At 44.3% G+C, this 24,007-nt stretch overlaps 1 protein-coding gene across 6 annotated transcripts in view; it reads left to right on the top strand.

Moving 5' to 3' along the window:
- Nucleotides 1-24,007, top strand: part of sll (adenosine 3'-phospho 5'-phosphosulfate transporter 1) — a 161,468-nt gene that overhangs the window by 28,011 nt on the left and 109,450 nt on the right. The window contains exon 1 of one of the 6 annotated variants that reach the window (XM_076210216.1): nt 22,821-22,861. The exons of 3 other annotated variants lie outside the window; for them this stretch is intronic. The gene's annotated coding sequence lies outside the window, so the exon portion shown is untranslated. Of the gene's footprint in view, nt 1-22,820; nt 22,862-22,925; nt 22,972-24,007 lie in introns of those variants that run through there. 2 more of the 6 variants (XM_076210218.1, XM_076210217.1) reach the window with 2 other exon arrangements.

Below are 24,007 nucleotides of genomic sequence, written 5' to 3'. Positions count from 1 at the left end.
TTCCAATTTTTCAACTCTTTGTAGAATGCTGTTAACATGACCGAACCTACGCTCCAAGTCCTCGATCATCTTATCGACCTTCTCTTCTAGTCTTGTCAGTCGGGGGGGGGGTTTGTGTCCCCCCCACCCTCTTTAAATCCCTGGAAAATATTCTCATCACTTTCTACTGTATTGCTCTTTTCTATACTTCTAATCTTTACATTTTTATTAGACATTTCATAGTCGCTCAGCTGATCGGGGGGCCTTTTGTTTACCTTTCGCCTGTCTGCCTGGGCCAAGTCTACTCCTTCCTCATTTCCTTCCATTTCCCTCAGTAATCCCTCCCCTTCTCCTCCTTCCCTACTTTCCTACTACCCCACGAGCAATTTCCCCCCACCCTGTAAATACAATAGGCACTTCTCTTTTCGTTGGGATCCACAAAACTTCAATTTTCTTCAGAACGTCTTCTAAGCCGTCCGTTCGTTGAAGTGTGTGTGTGTGTGTATATATATATATATATATATATATAAGAGTATGACAGAAAATTTTGAAAGTAATAAGATGTTTTGGAAAGGAATTAAGAGAGGAAGAGGAAGCAAATCAAGTAGAGAAGAAAAGGTAAGAGGTGCAGATGGAGAGATGATAATGGAAGAGAAGGCAGTAAGGGAAGATGGGCAGAGTATTTTAGGGAGTTACTAAATGTGAAGGAGGATAGGAAGGGAAAGATATTTGCAGTAGGAAGTGTTAAGAAAATGACCATGATGGGTGAGGAAACTGGAGGAGAAATAAGGAAGGATGACATGAAGGCAGTTAAGATGATGAGAGCAGCTAAGGCACTTGGTCTGGATAGATGCCATGCAGAATGTCTAAAAAAAAGGAGGTACAGTGATGGTGGACTGGCTGGTGAGGTTATTTAATGTTTGCTGGAGAGAGGGTAGAGTGCTGGAGGACTGGAGGAGTGCCTGCATAGTTCCATTCTACAAGAGAAAAGGGGACATGTGTGAGTGTAGTAATTTCAGAGGGATTAGCTTGCCAAGTGCAGTTGGGAAGGCTTATGGGAGGATCTTGATTGAGAGGATTAGGAGAGGAACAGAGGGAGTAATTGGTGAGGAACAATGTGGATTTAAGACAGGTAGATGTTGCATAGATCAGATATGTGAAAAAGCTATAGGAAAAGGTAAGGATGTATTTTGGGCTTTTATGGATCTGGAAAAGGCTTACGACAGGGTAGATGGAACGCACTGTGGGAGGTTTTGCAGATATATGGGATAGGAGGAAAGCTTCTAGGACTTGTCAAGAGTTTTTATGGGAGTAGTAGAGCATGTGTCAGGATTAGAAATGGAGAGAGTGTGTGATTTGAGGTAAAGGTGAGAATTCGTCAGGGATGTGTTATTTTGCCCTGGCTGTTCAACTTATACATGGATGGGGAGGTGCGAGAGGTAAATACAAGGGTGGTGGGTCAGGGATTAGAGATGTTTAAACAAAATGGAGAAAAGTGGGAGGTGAGCCAGCTGTTGTTTGCGGGTGACACTGTGCTTGTAGCAGGATCAGTGGAGGGACTGAGGAAGTTTGTGACAGAGTTTGGGAGAGTGTGTGAAAGAAGAAAGTTGAAGATGAATGTGGGTAAAAGTAAGGTGATGAGATGTACAAGGGTGAAAGTGGCAGCAGACTGGAAGTGAGCATTAAGGGAGAGCGACTGGAGGAAGTGGATAGTTTTAGATACTTGGGTGTGAATGTGGCAGGAAAGGGAGGAGTGGAGGTGGAGGTAGAATGTAGATTGAGAGAAGGGAGTAAATGCCTTGGTGGATTATAAAGTGTAATGAGGAATAGACATTTGGGAATGGAGGGTAAGAAGAGATTAAATGAAGGAGTGATTGTGCCAACAACACCGTACGGGGCAGAAACATGGAACATAAGAGAGAAGGATTTTCAATGTGCTTGAGATGAGGTGTCTGAGAAGTATGATGGGGGTTACTAGGCTGGATAGAGTGAGAAATGAGGTGAGGAGGAGAACAGGGGTGGTAAGAGAGTTGGGAGATTGGGTGGATGAAAGAGTATTGGGATGGTTTGAACACATGGAAAGAATGAGTGAAGAAAGACTAGTAAAAGAGGTATGGAAGGCAGATGTGGAGGGAGTGAACATGAGGGGGCGTCCTAGGATGAGATGGATGGATGCGGTGAAAGGGGCTTTGGGGAAGAGGGGAATGTCTGTTGAGGAAGGACGGGAGAGGACAGAAGACGGGTGAATGGATAATGGTTGTATATGGATGATGCTGTGATGCATGAGGTGGAATGGGTGGGGGAATGGGGGGTGAGGTAGTATGTGTGAAATTTTTTTTGACGCAGCCCAAAGGGATTTCTCCCCGTTTTCTCCCTTTCTGCATGAGGGGACGGAGAGAGGGGTCGCTGATTTAATGAAGCAGCCTTGCTGTGGATGTGCTGTGTCTTGCAACACTGCTTCTGCCCCAGGGCAGTGGACAAGATGCAGGGATGACCCATCATCCAGGAGGTGTCAAGATAAGAGGTAGGAGTGGAGTGTATTAGGGATGGAATGGGTGGGAATGGTTTTTATGCCTTTGTCTTTTGGCTACCTCCCTTGTAAGGGGAAAAAAGCCTTTGGTATATATATATATATATATATATATGCACACACACACACACACACACACACACACACACACACACACATATATATATGTATATATATATGTATGTATATATATATATATATATATATATATATATATATATATATATATATAATCCAATTTATTTCTTCAAACTACCTTTTCACCCCAGTATGGCTTATTTTTGCAAAGTTGTAGCATCTTTGCTTGTATCTTTTCTTATTTTTTGCTTTCTGTATTTCTAAAGCAAGTTCAAGGACTATTTGGTAACTTTTAACTACTTAGCAATATTACTTCAGTGTTCCAGTCACCTCAAATTCAGTCTTGTTTGTGTATCTTCACTTCTGTATTTTGTTAATTTTTTCACCCATTATGTTTAACAGAGTATTTAACCATGATTCCTCACTTCCACCTAATTCACACTACTCCCATGTTACCTCTCTACAATTTCAGTCTCCCACCATCACTATATTACTGCTATTTTCCATCCCTCTTTTTCATTGTTCAGTTATGCTTAATAATTCTTTATATTCCTCATTCTGTGCTCATGTATTTGGCAGGATATATGCCACTCCTAAGTCTCCTTTTCAATTTTTCTCATTTATCATCTCAACCTGTTACCACTCCATATGCCTTTAAGTACAGTATCAGGTAAATATATTATCTTTACCATCACTTCTGGCATTTTATCTATTGTGTCCTATATACTGTATTTTCCTTCTACCACCAGAATATCAATTCCAATGAGCTTTGCCTAAACACATTATGTCTCATTCTTTCTCTAGTGATATATCGATTCTTCATGTCAATCCACATTTACTAATGCAAGCTACTTCCATTTTCTTTTTTCTTTTCTTGCTTCCTCCATTTTTAACTCAGATTCTTTTCTTAGATACTGCTTTCTCATCTTCTAATCTATCATTCTCTTGTAAAACTGCCTCCTGTTCATCCTTTTTTATAGTTTCTTCTACAAAGTTGACCATTTTCTCATTCTTCCTGATACAACCCTTCTCACCCAAATATCCTTGAACTTGTCTTTGTTTGCTGGTTTGTGTGTCCAATTATCTTGTTCACTATACTTTGTGATTCAGATTATTTTCAGTTGCATACCCCTCTTTGTAAATATTTGCCTAACCTAAATATTTCTATTATGGGCCTCTTTCCTCTGGGAAGAAACATTGGACTATTATTTCTTGTTGTGTGGAAAAGACCACCCATAGGTACTTGCATGAAGGAGTCCCGCAAAATGGACAGCAGAGAGAATCATCTACCAGCCCCCATCTCCAAAGCCAATCACCATCCTCACTTTCATTCAGGATAGCTGACAACTGGTAACTGCTCCACTACTCCTACTACATGTTGGTGCCATAGAAACAGTTCCACATTAATACAATACAATCATAAGTTTAAAGTTTCTTTCCAGAGAGATCTATGGTAGGACCCAAGGACTGCTGCTAACCCCCATTGGACTATGGGTTTCCATTCAGTTAAATTAGTAGGGACACTATTATTATCATTAGTGTGGGGCTGTTTCCATGTCACTGACTTAGTAGTAGGAAGGGAGCAATTGCTAGTTGTCAGCGGTTCTTATTTGAAAGAATGAAAAATAGCTAAGGTTATTGGCCTGGCTTGGAGATTGAGGTGAGTGTGTTGTTAAGTTCTGATGAGGGAGGCAGTTCTGATTGTCAATTCTCCTTTGATGGAAAAATGGAGGAAAGTGAGTCAAAGTTGATTGAGAGGAATCTTGGATGTGTTATGTTGCCTTGGCTGTTCAGTTTATACATGGATGGGGTGGTGCAAGAGCTAGATGCAAAGGTAATGGGCCAATGATTGGAGATGGTTAAAGAAAATGGAGAAAAATGGGAGATAAGGCAGTTGTTGTTTGCTGATGACACTGCTTGTAGCAGGATCAGAGGAGGGATTAAGGAAGTTAGTGACAGAGTTTGGGAAGGTGTGCAAAAGAAGGAAGTTGAAAATAAATGTGGGTAAAAATATGGATGAGATGTACTAGGGGAAAGGATGGCAATAAATTGGAAGTGAGTATTAAAGGAGACTGGAGGAATTGGATAGCTTTAGATACTTGGGTGTGAAAGTGGTGGGAAAGGGAGGAGTGTAGGTTGAGAGAAGAAAGTAAATGCATTGAGAGATTAAAAAATGTAATGATAAATAGACATTTGGGAATGGATAATGTGAGGAGATTGTATGAAGGAGCGATTGTACTGACAGCAATGTATGGGGCAGAAAAATGGAATATAAGAGGAGAAGAGAGAGTCTAAATGTGTTTGAGATGAAATGCCTGAAAAGTATGGTAGGGGTTACAAGGTTGGATAGAGTGAGAAACGAGGTGAGGAGGAGAGCAGGGGTGGAAAGGGAGTTGGGAGATAGGGTTGATGAAAGAGTTTTGGGATGGGTTAGGCATATGAAAAGAATGAAGAAAGATTAGTAAAAGAGATGTGGAAGACAGAGGGGGCAACAAGGATCAGATGGATGGATAGGGTAAAAGGGACATTGGGAAAGAGGGGAATGTCTGTTGAGGAAGGAAGGGAGAAGACAGAACATAGGGGTGAGTGGAGAATGGTTGTGTATGGATGATGCTGTGATGCATAGAAGGGAGTGGGTTCAGGGGGGGGGGTGAGGAAGTATGTGTGAATGATATTTTGACACAGCTCAAAGGGATTTCTTCCTGTCTTCTATTTTTCTGCATAAGGGGACATAGGGGGGATTCACTGATTAAGTGAAGTGGCCTTGCTGTGGATGTGTTGCGTCTTGTTGCATTTTTTTCTGAACCAGGGCAGTGGACAAGATGTAGGGATGACCTGTCATCCAGGAGGAGCCAAGAAAAAAGGGAGGGAGGGGTGGTGAATGGGAGTGGAGTATGTGGGGATGAAGTGGGTGGAGTAGATTTATGCCTTTGACTTTGGCTACTTCCCTTGTAAGGGGGGAAAGGCCATTGGTATATGTATGTATTTATTTTAGTCATTCATTTATTCAAAATTATCTTTTTTCATTGTAGGTACTTAGTTATAATTGTTTTACTCTGGGTAATACTGGCCAGTGTTATTCAGTTGCATTGCATTCCTTGGGTAACAAAGTTAGACCAGTTTTACTTTAACTCTATTCATAGAAAAGAAAAAAAGCTGGTGCGTTGATTTTAGTTAGCTGTGATGGGAATGGATTTTGGGAACTGGGTGCTATACAGAAAGTCACATTCAGAATTTATGCTTGGAAATCATAAAAATCTCCTTTGGTACAGATGTTGAATACTTGAAAAAGATGAAATGGAGAAGTTGCCTGTATAATTGGGCCGACTTACCAACCTGCTTGCCTTTTGGCGAGATACAGCTGTATCATTGGGTAATGCAGATCTATATATGTATATATATATATATATATATATATATATGTATATATATGTATATGTATGTATGTGTGTATATATACATATATACAGTATATACCGTATATATATATATATATATATAGCTATATATATATGTAAGCTCCTTGTATTTACCTAGTTGTATTATATGTGAAGGGGAGCTGTGGTTGTGGTGACCCATTTTTGTATCACGCAAGATCAAGTTTGTTCTTAAATTCTTGTATTGTGCTTGCACACACTATTTTTTCATCCAATTTGGATTAACAAATAGCGTGTAGGGTCATGCCTGTCTCTTGGTTATTGCCCCAGTCAGAAGCAATGCAACAAGACACTTCACATCCACAGCAGGGCTGCTTAATTTCCAGAGCAAGCCTCCCTCCTCATCCCCTCATATGAAAAATAGAGAAGACATGAAGAAATGCCTTTGGACTGTATCAAGTATTATCCTTACACAAACATTCTCTACTCACCCTTAATCCCAGTCTTCTACCTTCCTTGCTCAAGAGACATTCCCCTCTTGCTCAAATCCCCTTTCATCCCATCCATCCGTCACATTTTTGGTCATCCCCTCACATTCACTCCATCCTCCTTTGCTTTCCATGCTCTTTTTTGGTGATCTTTCTTCACTCATTGTTTCCATGTGCCCAAACTATGCCAATAATTTTTGCCAGCTCCCTTTCTACTTCTACTCTCCTCCTCACCTTATTTCTCACTCTATCCATCCTTGTAATTCCCACCGTACTTCTCATTTTGAACTTCTTTTTGCCACTCTTAAAATCCAAGTCTCTGCTCCATACAGTGTTGTAGGCACAATCCCCCCGAAATGTAATCTCTTTGCATCCATTCCTGGATGCCTATTTCTCATGAGATTCTTCATTTCCCCAAGACATTTACTTGCTCCCCTCGTCCTATAGTTTACCTCCACCCCATTCCTCCATTTCCTGCTACATGTAACCCTAAATACTTAAAACAATCCACTTCCTCCAGTCTCTCTCCTTTGAGACTTACTTCCAACTCGCTGCCACCCGCTCCCCTTGTACATCTCATCACTTTACTTTTATTCACATTTAGTTTGAACGTCCTTCTATCACATACCTTCCCAAACTCCGTCACTGCCTTAGTGTCCCTCTGACCCTGCCACAAGCGCATTATAATCTGCAAACAACAACAACTGGGTCACTTCCCACTTTCCTTGTGTCTCTAACCATCTCCAATCCCTCGCCACCCCATGGCGCCATGACACAGCCCTGACACTGTGAGATAAAGGTGATAAATCATTGTTACAATTAAAAGTTGGTGTATGAGTTAAATCGCCGTCATGCCACGGCATCGCGATTACAAGGTGACACGCCCACCTCCGTCACGCCCACGCCCTTGTTCGCGTGAGACGGATTATCTCGCTCGTATGTCGGAGACAATGCGAAATGTCGACCACGGGACCTGACGAACGTGTCCAGGCGCCCGCTATATGATTTAAGCTCGAGGCGTCACTTCACATCGTGCATCTCGGTCTGCTTCTGCTGCTTCGTAGAGACCTTCACCGCCATGTTCTTCGCAGGTGCAGTGTACGTCGGTTACGGAGTTCCTCTCTGGGTGTGCTGCTGCTGCTGCTGTTGGTGGTAGAACGGGTACGGGTTTTGGGGATACACTAAGGCTGTATCCAGGATTGATGCTCGGAGGTCCAATCTCCGTCAGTGCATAGATTTAACACCTAAAGGAATGGACAGTGAGAATTAGGTATATATCGGAGCCTGCCGTTCACCTCCCTTACCTCTGTTCCCATTATTGGTGTCCTTTGTTAGCACATGTGGACAAGAAATAGGTGTGTGTAGTCGTATTGTGATACGTATGCCATCTGTTCTCGTGCGCCCCACACGGCCCACTCGAGCGCATGATGATCCGTAAGTCGGGTTCCAAAGTTCGACAACAACCTCGTAGTATCTTTGTCTGCTAACAGGTGGCGCCTCACTCACTGTATGCTATGTTGTAAATACGATTGATTATTGGTACTTTCCTGAAATATTAAGAAAAAGTTAATTTTCAGTTCACGGGATGACCCGAACTGGAGGGAACAGATAGAGCCGGGTTCGGGGGAAATTGGGTTCGGTTTGCACCCTGACGATATGCGGCCAAAGTTCTGTCGTATGCAAGACACAATCCCTGGCAGAGTTGCCTTCGCTGGTCTCACCCTTTCATCAAACCACCGACAGCGCCTCAGGATCGCATAAAAAAAACCCTGTCTGGGGGCCCGCCGTAAGTCGGTTGGTAGAGCGTGTGTCTGGTAACTGCGCGGTGAATTCGGCGCAGAGATTAGGATGGGCTTCATCCACTCTGAGTGATGATGTCCCCCGACCGCTGTTTACCTGAGGCGACTTGGTGACATCACTGTGTGTGTCTGTGTGATACATCGGCTTCCTCTGGGTATGGTCGCTGCAAGAGTGGCATCCTAGCGTGGGTGGATGCAACACCGTCTCTCCTCCTGCGTCGTTCATCATGTACTGTCATCAGTTCCGGACCACCGAGGTTGAGGACCGAGCGGATGGTACCACCACTGCAAACCACGAAAAAAAAAAAAAAAAAAAAAGACTGCCTGCCGTAGGATGAAACGAAAATGTATGGATTCGGAGTTTGACAGTATCACGTGACAGCCGTATTTCCTCAGACCATAAGGTTCGTAATAGCTGGGATTGTGTGTCGCATGCCGCCCCGCATTTTCGTTTAGATGTATGACCCTTAGGATCAAAGTTGGACATTGTGCACAAATCATACAGTACCAGGATAGTGTCAAGGAAAAATGTATTTCGTCGCTTATATCCTTGGAGAGAATATCGCCCCCAAAGGACAAACTCAAAAAGGTTGTACAGAAATATAATCAGACGAATGCAAAAAGGAGGGCTAATGGAAGTTGGTTATAGGTATTCTTTGTCTCTAATGATAAAAATGTTGCGTAACTCTGGTCCGTAGGGGTACCATTAAACAGTGCTGTGCACTTCCGCACCCTGCGGGAGAGCAAAATAGTGTTCGGATGTGTGGTGCGCAGCCATTTCCGTAAAATGGTGCGGGAGGTGCGACCTTGTCCTCGGCACCCGCGCAGAATTCTATACACAACATTTCCTGGCATGCCGTTGCCAGGAAAGAACTGGACGCCTGGTGTGCTGACAAGGTGAGCATGAGCTAACTTCTTTGACCTGCCATGTTCCTCTCATTGCACTGCGCTGCCTGGGGGAATCTGCTCTTCAGGGACAACTCCCCTCCCCCATTTGTGCTGAGGTAGAGTGGGTGTTCTCCATGGGGTGAGATATAATGAAATTAAAAGTGTTCCAATTTGGCATCTAAGAATATCGAAAGATTTATCTTCCTCAAGGGAATTCTGAACTTTATTTGTGTAATTTGAGAACAGATAAAATAAACTGCACTTTACCATATGGTGCCTGTCATATTTCTTAAATATATATATATATATATATATATATATGTATATATGTATATATATATATGTATATGTATATATATATATATATATATATATATATATATATATATATATACATACATACATACAAATATATATATATGTTCTTATACTTAATGTTTCTCTTTAAAGTACTGCTGTTAAGGGTGCCCCACAAAGAAGTTGATTCAAGTATTTTATAGTAGTAGGAAGAATATATCAGAAACAAAATTCCAGCAGCAACATTAGACTGACCACACATTGCCATAGCATGAGCAGGAACTGAGTTATGCATCAGTAATTTAGTAAATGTGGAGCACCAACTCGAATACTCTGTACCAAATGAGCATCATGGCCCTTCAGAGTGATTAGCAGTCGTTTCTTTTGACCGACCACGTCCATGGTGACAGCTGAAGGGCAGAGGTGAGGTCCACCTCAGTACTCGGCCTCTCACAGTAGACCCGGTTGTTTGGATGACACCACAGCACGAAATCCGGGGGCAAGAGGTCAGGAGAGCCTGGCTCTTGGCTTATAGTGAGGCAATCGTGAGGGTGATGTACCCGCGAGGGAGATGCGTCTCAGACCAGTCCGCATACGACACAAGGTGTGGTTGCACAATTTGCGAAAACTTGAAGGTGTTCAGAGCAGAGGAAAGGCGCGGACTCTGTACTTGGTGTGCCATTGCCCACTACTGTCACCTCTTAAATTATTGGATGCCTGAAACCTGTGTCGTCAGTACCGTTTACGGGGTTCGAGTCGTATGCCACACATCATAGTGTAACACGTCATCAGCTGTTGAGCTCCCTCGAGCTTGACTGATGTGGAGGAAGAGTGTGCGAAGCCAGTCCAATTAACGTAATTAATAATTGGCAGGTGTGAATCGAGTGTGTGTCCGTGTGTGTGTGTGTGTATGTGTGTGTGTGTGTGTGTGTGTTTGTTTGTTTGTTTTAGTTTTACATAATTTATCCAGTTGTAGCATGCAGTAAAGGAGCAACACTCGTGGGATTCCGTCTCATACTCTCCAATTTATAATACCTAGTTTCTACTTAATGTACGGTTCCAACTTGGTTTATAACCTTAATTCCCAGTTGTCGTTTGTTGTTCCAGCGTGGGCTACAGCACCTAAGCTATTCCAAGTAAATATTTATCTATACGTAAAACTGTATTTCTTCACATCCTTGACAGGAAACGAGAGTAGGAGGAATATAAATTTGTGTGCGATCGCAACCAAATTCGAGACTCTGCACCTTTTGCGTGCGTGCTCCCTTGGGGCCTTGCGTGCCATTGCATTTCATTTAAACACATTATTTTTTATTTATACCTTTTCTAATTTAAGGACAGCTTCACATGCATGGTTTCGAGACAGCTTATACTTGAACATTTTATAACACTACAGCATACCCGTCCCGTTTTTCTTCTTCATCTTCTTTTCATGATCATTTCACGTACCCACTTTATGTCGATTCGAAACAAGTTTTGACATCCAATACTGTTTGTGTGGAACTAAGATTAAAAATAAATGTGAATCTGGTTAGGTTGTACAGAACTCAGGTGAAAACGCGCACGCGCGCGCTCTCTCTCTCTCTCACACACACACACACACACACACACACACACACACACACGGGCGGAGATAAGTTGGGTTTGTCTCCTATCACGTGTAGCCCCTGTTCACCTAGCAGTGAGTAGGTACGGGATGTTAGTCAAGGAGTTGTGACCTTGCTGTCCCGGTGTGTGGTGTGTGAGTGGTCTCAGACCTACCCAGAGATCGGCAAATAATGAGCTCTGAGCTCACTGCCGTAGGGTGGTGTCTGGCTGTCTCGAACAGAGGCTGCAGCAGATCCGAGGTGAATACACACACACACACGCGCACACACACACACACACACACACACACACACACACACACACAAAATTGTCGGAGAATCCTATAACTTGCTAAGATCAATAAAAATGGCATTTACATATTTGGATGAAGAAATGATTAAAAAGATATCAGTCACACTGATAAGGCCTAGACTAGAATATGCTGCAACATTGTGGTCACCCAGTACCAAAAAGAACATAAAATAGAAAGAATCCAGAGAGCAGCCACAAAAATGGCCCTGCACTTGCAAACTTGTCATATGAGGTGACACTGGCTAAATTGGAATTACCGACTCTGGAGCAAAGAAGAGAGAGGGGCGACCTACTGACCATCTACAGAATCATGAAGGGCACAGTAACACTCGATAGAGAGGACCTGTTAAACTGGGACAAGAGAAACACAAGAGGACATAGAAAGAAAAGAAAAGAAAAAACATTGTTATAGAAGAGATCTGAAGAAAAACAGTTTTCCACATAGAATGATGGACACTTGGAACAAAATGGACGAATAAATAGCGTGCGCAAAAACCATTCATGAATTTAAGAGCAAACTAGACACTGCGAGATACAAAGGCCGGGCACCACGAGCGTAGCTCCCCTTCCCGTAAAATACAACTAGGTAAACACACACACGCGCACACCAACACGTATACACACACACACCAACACGTATACACACACACGCACACACACACACACACACACACACACACACACACACACACACACACACACACATACAAACACACACACACACACACACACATTCATACGCGCACACAAACACGTACACACACACGTACACACACACACACACACACACACACACACACACACACACACACACACACAAATTCATACACACGCGCACACAAACACGTACACACACACACGCATTCATACACACACGCGCACACAAACACGTACACACACACACACACACACACACACACACACACACACACACACACACACACACACACATTCATACACGCGCACACAAACACGTACACACACAAACACACATACACATACACACCACTCGGTAGCGCGGTTGGTAGTGTCCTCGACTGTCACTACGGCGGTCCGGGTTCGAATCCTGCCCAGGGCTGAAATAATTTCAGTATCGCTGCGCTTCGAGTCGTTACTCCAACTCTCGTGGGCGGGGAGTTGGGTGTGTGTGTGCGTGTAAGGTCATAGCATTACATATAGATTGGTCAGACGAGCTCTGAGCTCTCTTCCGGGAGGGAAATAGCTGTCAATCACGAGTCCAACACGTGATCCCAAAAGACCAGGGTGAATACACACAAACACCTACAACTCGGTGGCGCGGTTGGTAGAGGCTCCAACTGTCACTACGGCGGTCCGGGTTCGAATCCTGTCTAGAGCTGAAATAATTTCAGTACCGCAGCGTTTCGAGTCGTTACTCCAGCTCTCGTGGGCGGGGAGTTGGGTGTGTGTGTACGTGTAAGGTCATAGCATTACATATAGATCAGTCATACGAGCTCTGAGCTCTCTTCCGGGAGGGAAATAGCTGTCAATCACGAGTCCAACACGTGATCCTAAAAGACCAGGGTGAATACACACAAACACCTACAACTCGGTGGCGCGGTTGGTAGAGGCTCCAACTGTCACTACGGTGGTCCGGGTTCGAATCCTGTCTAGAGCTGAAATAATTTCAGTACCGCAGCGTTTCGAGTCGTTACTCCAGCTCTCGTGGGCGGGGAGTTGGGTGTGTGTGTACGTGTAAGGTCATAGCATTACATATAGATCAGTCATACGAGCTCTGAGCTCTCTTCCGGGAGGGAAATAGCTGTCAATCACGAGTCCAACACGTGATCCCAAAAGACCAGGGTGAATACACACAAACACCTACAACTCGGTGGCGCGGTTGGTAGAGGCTCCAACTGTCACTACGGCGGTCCGGGTTCGAATCCTGTCTAGAGCTGAAATAATTTCAGTACCGCAGCGTTTCGAGTCGTTACTCCAGCTCTCGTGGGCGGGGAGTTGGGTGTGTGTGTACGTGTAAGGTCATAGCATTACATATAGATCAGTCATACGAGCTCTGAGCACTCTTCCGGGAGGGAAATAGCTGTCAATCACGAGTCCAACACGTGATCCCAAAAGACCAGGGTGAATACACACAAACACCTACAACTCGGTGGCGCGGTTGGTAGAGGCTCCAACTGTCACTACGGCGGTCCGGGTTCGAATCCTGTCTAGGGCTGAAATAATTTCAGTACCGCAGCGTTTCGAGTCGTTACTCCAGCTCTCGTGGGCGGGAAGTTGGGTGTGTGTGTACGTGTAAGGTCATAACATTACCCATAGATCGGTCATACGAGCTCTGAGCTCTCTTCCGGGAGGGAAATAGCTTTCGATCACGAGTCCAACACGTGATCCAAAGACCATGGTGGTGAATACACACGCACGCACGCACACACACCAGAGATATAGAGATAGATACAGAGAATAGTTGTAGTAAAAGCGGAGTCCCACAAGGATCCGTACTGGTACCCGTAATGTTCTTGATCTACATAAAAATCAATGTACTGCTAAACCGTGCGGCATGTGCCGGATCGGCAAAAATTGTTCGTATGAAAAGCCTTGATTTTTTGGGAAGATCAGCAAGAAACACGAACACGCGTGCAGATGGCCTAAAAACAGAAGAAAAGACAAGGAAGACTGCAGATTAATAATAATAATAAAAAGAGAATATGTGCCTAGAGCCAAGTGCGAAAACTGGAAATGGGAAAAAAAGTATCGGTGAATAAAGTAATGGGAAGTAAGTTACGGAAGCAAAGTAGGAGAAGGATCTGGTTATGGGCAGTGTTTTTCCGACAAAGCTCTACACGATTGTGCATAGATTGTTAACGAGCACTTAAGCCCTTCCATACGATGGCGCCTACGTAGGCGTCAAGAGACTTGAATGGGTATGTGAAGATGCCGGGGTCGGCATCTTGATTATATTTATTTTGTAGTTGTAGCCGAGTGACCCCCATATTCTCTGAACTGGCTTTATCATATTTTCTGTGGTTATTAATATTCAGAGTGAAAGGGAATTAGTATTACAGTTGTAACTATATTTTATAACGCGAGTATGATGGTGCATCATCGAACCATCGCACAACAGGGAGCTGAGGTTAATAACTCAATCACGAGTCCAACACGTGATCCAAGACCATGATGATTCACATGGTGGAGGAGTCATGTTCTTGGCTAAGAAAAACTTAAATGTGACGAAAGTTTCATAAGGAGAAAACAGGGTGGAGATGATCACAATAAGAGTTGAAGATAGTGACACGAAAAGTAGAAAGTTTGCAGTGAATTATGTATTCCCAACAACGGGATCTTGGAGAAAGATTATTCTAAAATATTAGGTGATACGAAACTTTCATTAAACGAGATGCTAAAGGATGGAAGTAACGTGGTATGGGAGATTTCAACTGCAAATAAATCTGTTGGGAAGAGATGGCAGTGATAAGTGGAGAGATTCAGTGGGGAAATGTATTACTCGACATGACTGTAGAATATACAGTGACACACTGGGTAAAGGAAAACTCTATATTTAGAAATAATGAACCGTCGAGACTAGATTTATTATTTACGTCAGAACCTGAAATTGTGGACAAAATTGAATACAAGACGCCAATTGCGAAGTGACCACATATTGGGTTAGAATTAAAGGATGATGTATATATATATATATATATATATATATATATATATATATAGAGAGAGAGAGAGAGAGAATACAGAAAAAGAAGACTGATGTATAGTAGAACGGACTGAGAAACTGGATTTTTTTTTTTTTTTTTTTTTGAGCTGGGAAAAATTCTACAATGAAGAAACACAAGTGGAAGAAAAATAGATGATTCTGATAAAAATCTTTAAAGGAGTAGATAAATATGTCCCAAAACAAAAACAGGAAAAGGTATATATTTAGTGCTGGTTTAACAGAAGGTGCAGCGAAGCGAAAGAAGATGAAGAAAATACAAAAAAAAGTGACAAATATAAATCAAAGGAATGAATATATAAAAATACGCAGGGAAGAAAAAAGAAACTATGAGAAAGACATAATAGAAAAATGTAAGGATTAACCAAAACTATAGATATGTGAACGGTAAACTAAAAAACAAACAGGAAATAGTGAAACTATTTCTTTGTCGCGGCTCGTGCCGCTTAAATTCTTGTTATCGGCTTAAGAAACCTGCACAGCGAAGCTATAGCGATAATCCCATACCACACTCCTGGTCATATGGCCATTTCCCGAAGGTTGAGTGTGGTTTGAATTTTCCGCCAAAATCATCGGAAATTTAAAATTCCCGGCTCTGTGCAGGCATGCGCATTGTCGACCCCACCTCCCCCTCCCTATCCCCTCCCTTCTTACCCGGCTAGCTCGAGCCGGACGTCGCGTCACTTCAATGAGAAATGAAGGCTTCGCCTGTGGGAGGAGGGAGGGACCCTAAATCTGTGCAGGTTTCTTAAGCCGATAAGAAGAATTTAAGCGGCACGAGCCGCGACAAAGAAATATTATCGGCTGAAAGAAACCTGCACAGCGAAGCTATGCATGAGACGAGGACAGGTGGGAGGAGAGGTGAAGCCTGAATCAAACCGTTATTACGTGTGTCTTTCCTATGGGAGACTTATTCATTTTATCACTCAGTAGAGGGGAGACAGAAACGTCAAGTACCCACGCCGAAGAATGTGACATGCACAACATTGCACTGTTCACACAATGCGTAAATTATACGAAATTTGTATCCTGTTCAACGGTTCCTGGCCCCTCCCCACTCCTCGGTCGCCCTTTGCCCCCTCCACTTTTTTGAGATGAGAGGGGTGGAGCCGTTTCCATGGCGACACATGGGACAGGGGCGACCGAGTGGTAGAGACACCGTGTCCCCAAGGGAGTCGTCGATGTCCAGTCCCTAGGTCCCGCACCCGCTCCACAGAGTGGGTGCGGAGAAACTCCAGCGACCGGCGTAGGGCCCCCGACCGAAGCCAGGGACGCAACAACCTGTGGAGTGCTGAGGGTATCGGCCCGGGCAGGTCACGCGGGAGAAGCAGTATGCTCCTGTCGACCTCCCGTACCAGCCGTCGGCGCCCCAAGCGGCTCAGTGGAAAGGCCGGGGTCGCGAAGTTGAGGCCCCCCCCCGCCACCGAAGGAGGGAGGACGTGTGAGAGAAGCACGCTCTTTTGGCGCAGGGGAGCACCCGAAGGACGCTGACTGTGTCCCACTCAATCCCGAGCCAATAAAGTCTCTGGGTGGGAGCAAGGGCAGACCCGTCCCAGTCCACCCCGAACTCCACGTCCGCCAACACACTCGGAGCCACTGAGATGTCGGCCGATGCACCCTCCCCGGTGGGCAAATGCATCAACTAGCCGTCTAGGAACATGAGTGTGGAGACGCTTGCTTCCGTCCAACGTACGCCTACCACTCTCACTAGTTTCGTGAAGATCCACGGGGTAAGCGAGAAACCGAAAGGGAGTATGCGAGGCCAAGTTCGTTTCCGAGCGACCTCGTCCGTGGGCGTTAGTCAAGAGGCTTCGTCCTGGGTGAAGACGTTCCCTGAGCGTCTCCCACGAAGACGGGCCTGGACCCTCGGTATGTATCCAACTCACCCCAAGTCTTCCCGCGGGAAGTTCTCGAAGCCCGTGGCGAGCGTCTTCATCCAATAGTGTGCTATGGCAATTTGTGACGTCTCATCCCCCACAAGCGGACTTCTATATGTTTAATACCTAGTGACATCATGTGATTATACTGTGACGTCACCGGATTGATCATGGCGCCATAGGATCGTCTCGTGACGTCACAGGGACACAAATTGACGTCATAGGACTACATGGTGACGTCAATTTATCACAATGACGTCATCTTATCATACCGTGACATCACTGAGTCACAGTGAGCGTTGAAATAAATTTTGACATGGTAAAATTCTGGACCATCATGACTGTAGATTAAATTAAGTTGAATAGGAAAAGTCATGTTCATTTCGACCTAAGTCACAGTGAGCGTCGAAATTAATTTTAACATGGTAAAATTCTCGACCATCATGACTGTAGATTAAATTAAGTTGAATAGGAAAAGTCATGTTCATGTTGACCTGAGTCACAGTGGGCGTTGAATTAGTTTAACATGGTAAAATTCTTGACCATCATGACTACAGATTAGCTTAAGTTGAATAGGAAAAGTCATGGTCATTTCGACCTAAGTCACAGTGAGCGTCGAAATTAATTTTAACATGGTAAAACTCTCGACCATCATGACTGTAGATTAAATTAAGTTGAATAGGAAAAGTCATGTTCATGTCGACCTGAGTCACAGTGGGCGTTGAATTAGTTTAACATGGTAAAATTCTTGACCATCATGACTACAGATTAGCTTAAGTTTAATAGGAAAAGTCATGGTCATTTCGACCTAAGTCACAGTGAGCGTCGAAATCAATTTTAACATGGTAAAATTCTCGACCATCATGACTGTAGATTAGCTCAAGTTAAATAGGAAAAGTCATGTCCATTTCCACCTGAGTCACGGTGAGCGTCGAAATTAATTTTAACATGGTAAAATTCTCGACCATCATGACTATAGATTAGCTTAAGTTGAATAGGAGAAGTCATGTCCATTTCGACCTGTTTTTTTTTTTTCTTCAAGGTCAAGGCATTTTATTTATGTAATACCTAGCACTTTGCGCCAACTTAAACTGTACTATTTAAAACTGATTTTCCTCTTCTCATTACACTAAACGATTGTAGTTTCTTTGAACTAATTTATACTCATTTTAACTAACACTAGACTCCCTAAGTCTAAAGTTCTTTTGTGTTTTACTTGGGGGTGGAACATCAGGTAAGTCATCTTTAAACTCAAGCCAAGTGAAGTTGATAAGAGGTTGGCTGTGGCTCATGAGAAGGGCTGGGTGTTTTTTTTTTTTTTTTTTTTTAAGAAACCTGGAAGGAGGGTGGTGCCGTGAGGCGTTAGAAGACCATTGAAGCTCGGAGGTATGGGGCTGCCGAGGCCTGATGATCCTCGGGGAGCCACCCTCCGTATCATAAGACACGTCCCCTTGTCCTCCAAGAGGCCCGGGTTCTTACCACGGACGACTTGAGGACGTATGGGGAACGGAGTACGAGTGGAAAAGGTCAAAGTCTACGCCTAGGGCCTGACAAAGAAAGTTATAAGGCGTTAAAGGACCATTATTGGTCGAAGGTATGGGGCTGCCGAGGCCTGATGACCCTCGGGGCGTCACCCTCCGTATCATAGGACACGTCCCCTTGTCCTCCGAGAGGCCCGGATTCTTACCACGTACGACTCGAAGACGTATGGGGAACGGATTACGAGTGGAAAAGGTCAAAGTCTACGCCTAGGGCCTCACAAAGGGAGCCATTAAGGCGTTAGAGGACCATTATTGGTCGGATGTATGGGGCTGCCGAGAGGCCTGATGACCCTCGGGGGCACCCCCTCCGTACCATAGGACACGTCCCCCTCTCTTCCGAGAGGCCCGGGTTCTTACCGCGGACGACCCGAAGACGTATGGGGAACGGATTACGATCGTATAAGGACAAAGTCTACGCCTAGGGCCTGACGAAGCAAGCTATGAGGCTGTTAGAGGACCATTGATGACCGGAGGTTTGGGGCTGCCGAGAGGCCTGATGACCCTGGGGGGCGCCACACTCCGTACCATAAGACACGTCCCCCTGTCTTCAAAGAGGCCCGGGTTCTTACCACGGACGGCCTGGAGACGGGGACGTATTGCGATCGTATATGGTCAAAGTCTACGCCTAGGGCCTGATACAAACCGTGAGGCAATAGAGGACCGATGATGGTCAGAGGTATGGCGCTGCCGAGAGGCCTGATGACCCTGGGGGGCGCCACACTCCGTACCATAAGACACGTCCCCCCCGTCTTCAAAGAGGCCCGGGTTCTTACCACGGACGGCCTGGAGACGGGGACGTATTGCGATCGTATATGGTCAAAGTCTACGCCTAGGTCCTGATACAAACCGTGAGGCAATAGACGACCGATGATGGTCAGAGGTATGGCGCTGCCGAGAGGCCTGATGACCCTGGGGGGCGCCACACTCCGTACCATAAGACACGTCCCCTGTCCTCCGAGAGGACCCGGGTTGTTTACCAGGGACGGCTCGAAGACGGGGACGGATTGTGCTCGTATAAAATCAAAGTCGAAGAATGAGACAAACCAGCAGCCAAGCGGAAAGCGATAAAACTAACAGACGATTAACCAGCAGGAAACGGGACCGCCTGCTCCCATGTGGGCAGCGAGTTAACCACTCGGTTCCGTTTCCGCGATCTAAGTGACGCGACGTCCGGCTCGAGCTAGCCGGGTAAGAAGGGAGGGGATAGGGAGGGGGAGGTGGGGTCGACAATGCGCATGCCTGCACAGAGCCGGGAATTTTAAATTTCCGATGATTTTGGCGGAAAATTCAAACCACACTCAACCTTCGGGAAATGGCCATATGACCAGGAGTGTGGTATGGGATTATCGCTATAGCTTCGCTGTGCAGGTTTCTTTCAGCCGATAATACGCCAAGGGAATGTGGAATACACAGAAGATACAGAAATGACTGAAGTCATGAGCAAACACCTCAAGTCAGTTTTCACTAGAGAAAATGTACAACATAGGGATGTGGGGAGAGAGGTGACCTCCCTCCCCATGAGGGAAATAATAACACGGAAAGAAATGATGGACCAAATAATGAACCTTGATGTCAGGAAATCGCGCGGCCCAGATGGAATCGCAAACTAGATATTAAAAGAATGTAAAAAAGACCTAATAGACAAAATATAGACATGATAAGTTGCTCAAAGAAGGAAGAATACCAGAAGACAGGAAAATGCTGATATCGTACCAGTATACAGATGAGGAAACAAGAAAGACACAACAAATTACAGAAAGGTTTCCATTACAAGCACGGTAGTCAAAATTTGTGAAAAAGTTATAACTGTACCATCTTGATTGAGTGGATTACGAAAGGAACAGAGGGAGTAATTGAAGAACAGTGTGGGTTTAGGACAGGTAGGGGATGTGTAGACTAGATTTTTGTGGCAAGACAGATATGTGAGAAAGCTGTAGGAAAAGGTAAGGATTTTGTTGTTGTTGCTTTTATGGGTCTTGAAAAGGCTTACGACAGGGTAGACAGAAAGGCACTATGGGAGGTTTTGCAGATATATGGGATAGGAAAACTGTTAAGATCAGTCAAGAGTTTTTATGAGAGTAGTAGAGCTTGTGTTAGAATTAGAAATGGAGAGCGTGAGTGGTTTGAGGTAAAGGTGGGACTTCGTCAGGGATGTGTTATGTTGCCCTGGCTGTTCAATTTATACATGGATGGGGTGGTGCGAGAAGTAAATGTAAGGGTACTTGGTCAGGGATTAGAGATGGTTAAAGAAAAGGGAGAAAAGTGGGAGATGAGCCAGTTGCTGTTTGCTGACGACACTGCGCTTGTAGGAGGATCAGAGGAGAGATTGAGGACGTTAGTGACAGAATTTGGGAAGGTGTGCGAAAGAAGGAAGTTGAAGATAAATGTGGGTAAAAGTAAGGTGATGAGATGTACAAGGGGGGAGAGTGGCAGCGGGCTGGAAGTGAGCTTTAAGGGAGAGCGACTGGAGGAAGTGGATAGTTTTGGATACTTGGGTGCGAATGTGACAGGAAAGGGAGGAGTGGGGGTGGAGGTAGAATGTAGATTGAGAGAAGCGAGTAAATGCCTTGGTGGATTAAAAAGTGTAATGAGGAATAAACATTTGGGAATGGATGCTAAGAGGAGATTGTATGAAGGACGGGACAGGAACATGGAACATGAGAGAGGAAGAGAGGAGTTTGAATGTGTTTTGAGTTGAAATGCCTGAGAAGTATGATAGGGGTTACTAGGCTAGATAGAGTGAGAAATGAGGAGGTGAGGAGAGGGGAGTGGAAAGAGAGATAGGGTTGATGAAAGAGTATTGGGATGGTTTGGACATATGGAAAGAATGAGTGAAGAAAGATTAGTAGAAGAGGTGTGGAAGGAGTGAACATGAGGGACCTAGGATGAGATGGATGGATGTGGTAAAAGGGGCATTGGGAAAGAGGTGAATTTCTCTTGAGGAAGGACGGGAGAGGACAGAAGATAGGGGTGAAAGGAGAAAGGTGGTGTATAGTTGATGCTGTGATGTATTGAGGGGGAGTGAGTGGGGGATAGGGGTGAGGGAGTATGTATGAGAAATAAATTGATGCAGCCCGAAGGGATTTCTCCCCGTCTTCTCCTTTTCTACGCGAGGGGACGGAGAGGGAGGGGTCGCCGAATTAATGAAGCGGCCTTGCTGTGGATGTGTTGTGTCTTGCGACACTGCTTCTGATCCAGGGCAGTGGACAAGATGCAGGGATGACCCGCCATCCAGGTGCCAAGATAAGAGGGTAGAAGGAAGTGGAGTATGTAGGGGATGGAATGGGTGTGAGTGGTTTCTATGCCTTTGTCTTTTGGCTACCTCCCGTGTAAGGGGGAAAAGAGCCTTTGGTATATGTATGTGTATATTTTTTGTTGTGTCTTTGTTTATAGTGTTTTGTTCAGTAGTATTTGATCTTTGCCACTTTTACCCACATATTTTACAGTTCTGAAGAGAGTGACAGTATTACCTCCTTTGTTTTCTGTGTGAGCAATCTCGACTTCATTAGTGTCTCCTTCGATTTGTCGGCTGACCATGGGGCCATTTTGTCCCCGCCTTTTGTAGTTTACTTCTTTTATACCTTCTACTTTTTTCTCTCTCTCTCTTTTTTTTTTGGGGGGGGGGAGGGGGGGAGGACCACACTGCTGTGTGTTCCAATTTGAGGCAGATAAAATTTTTAGTTAGTATTTTCTTCGTTCCTTATCAGTATATTGAAATCCTCATGTTCGTCAACAACGTATGTTTACCGTGTAGGTTGTAAATGTGTGTGCCAGTGTATGACGTTACTTTGGTATGTGTTTTATCATCTTGCCATGCACTACAGTGCAGGCGCGGATCTAGGAACAAAGTTTGGGGGGGGCCCGACGGCAGAATTTTCGGTTGTTTAACGAGCATTAGCATTACCGTTTATCGTACAATAAAATCCTCACACGGGGCACCAATGTAGTGAGTTCCAGCGATAAACCTTTCATATATTTAACCAAACAGCAAAACAACCATTCAATGCGGCAGATACCAACAGAAAGAGAGAGAGTCGAACGCAGCGGTCACTTATATAGGCGGAAATTAGCGGAAAAACAGTCAGCGGAAATCAAGATGTTATCGAACCTTCCAGAACTTTCCAGAACTTTCATAAATGATACAATGATAATAAAAATGGATTATAACATGGATTAAACATGGATTATAAAAATGAAATAGTGAACTGAAATGAAATCGGGCCAAAGGGCCAAAGCCAAAAGGGGGGGGCCCGGGCCCCCTGGGCCCCCCCCTTATATCCGCGCCTGCTACAGTGAGCACAAGTGTTGAACGGTAATTTCCTGACGGTATAGCCGAGCACCGGCAACGATTAACAGTGTAGGTCTGACATTTGGTATACGAGGGACTCGCTCGTTACAGTGAGAGAAGGTTGCATTGCACCAAGTTTGGCATTACCCATTCGAGTCTTTTAAGAAGTGGGTGTTTGGCCGGAATATACAAAAGGTGTCTGTAGGAAAGGGGCAACTGAATTCTTTACGGTACAAATGTAAAAGGTGTTTAGTTTTAATGCACTTGGTACCGTAGGAGAACAAGTTCTTCGACGTCTTTGTAGCATATATTGGTATGAAAAGGGTGTTTAATACACATATATACCTGATTTGTTTTTTATGATTAGTAACAAAAACTTCGTTTGTTTGTTCATGCATTTCTTTTATCTGCCACGAGAGGCCAAAGACTTCGCATCAGAAAGTGTCAAGTAATTTGAATTCAGTCGTGCAAGAGCATAAGGGACGTTGTAAAATTGTTTTCCTAAAGGCAAATTGTTGTTTAACGTATTCAGAATTATACTGAAGCAAGTACAATCGGATATTGTACTGTGGATACAATACTGATGACATGATGTATAAACGCCCCTTATCAAAGTGGAATCGTGTTGTGATAGCCGTATCAAACTATAAAGTGGACCAGAACATATATGTAAGGAATGGGAAGGAACGTGAATAATTCATAAGGGGGTATAATGTAGTCCTCTTAAGGGGAAATTATATAATTAATGGAAAGGGCGCCTGTGGCTTTGTTGCCATTGAAGCTGAATGATATCGTCTAGCGATGACATCTCTCAGCTGAATGGAATCGCCAGATTACATGGCACACTCGTCGCCTATAACTGAACAGAATAATTTGTTTCCCATTAGAATCTGGTCAACACACCAGCTATTAAACACCCATATTCAGATGATTATTTAGTTCATCTCTGTGACACAACGCCTTGGTAATACAAAGTAGAATCATTTCCCTGTGTGCTTCTTCCCCGGAATACACCGCAGTTCGAACGACGTCATTTTTTTTTCGTCATATTTTGATGATGTGGTCGGCCATACGTAAGGTGTTATTTTTCCCCACGGTAAGCCACGTAAAGCCGTTTCAGTGGTTCCGAAGTCGGGAAGAGTATAATTTGTTTCTCTAACGAATTTGTGAAAGTACAGCAACTCCGGTTTTTTTTTTTCGAAAACGTGGTGGCCGAATACACCATTTGTTTTGTAATTGCGATTACAGATTTGTGACTATTGAATT

The sequence above is a fragment of the Oratosquilla oratoria genome, chromosome 27, assembly GCF_046742065.1.
Source record: "Oratosquilla oratoria isolate Oo_2021 chromosome 27, ASM4674206v1, whole genome shotgun sequence".
Lineage (NCBI taxonomy): Eukaryota > Metazoa > Arthropoda > Malacostraca > Stomatopoda > Squillidae > Oratosquilla > Oratosquilla oratoria.
Note: the sequence above shows the minus strand (reverse complement) of the source record. Positions and strands in the feature narration are given on the sequence as shown.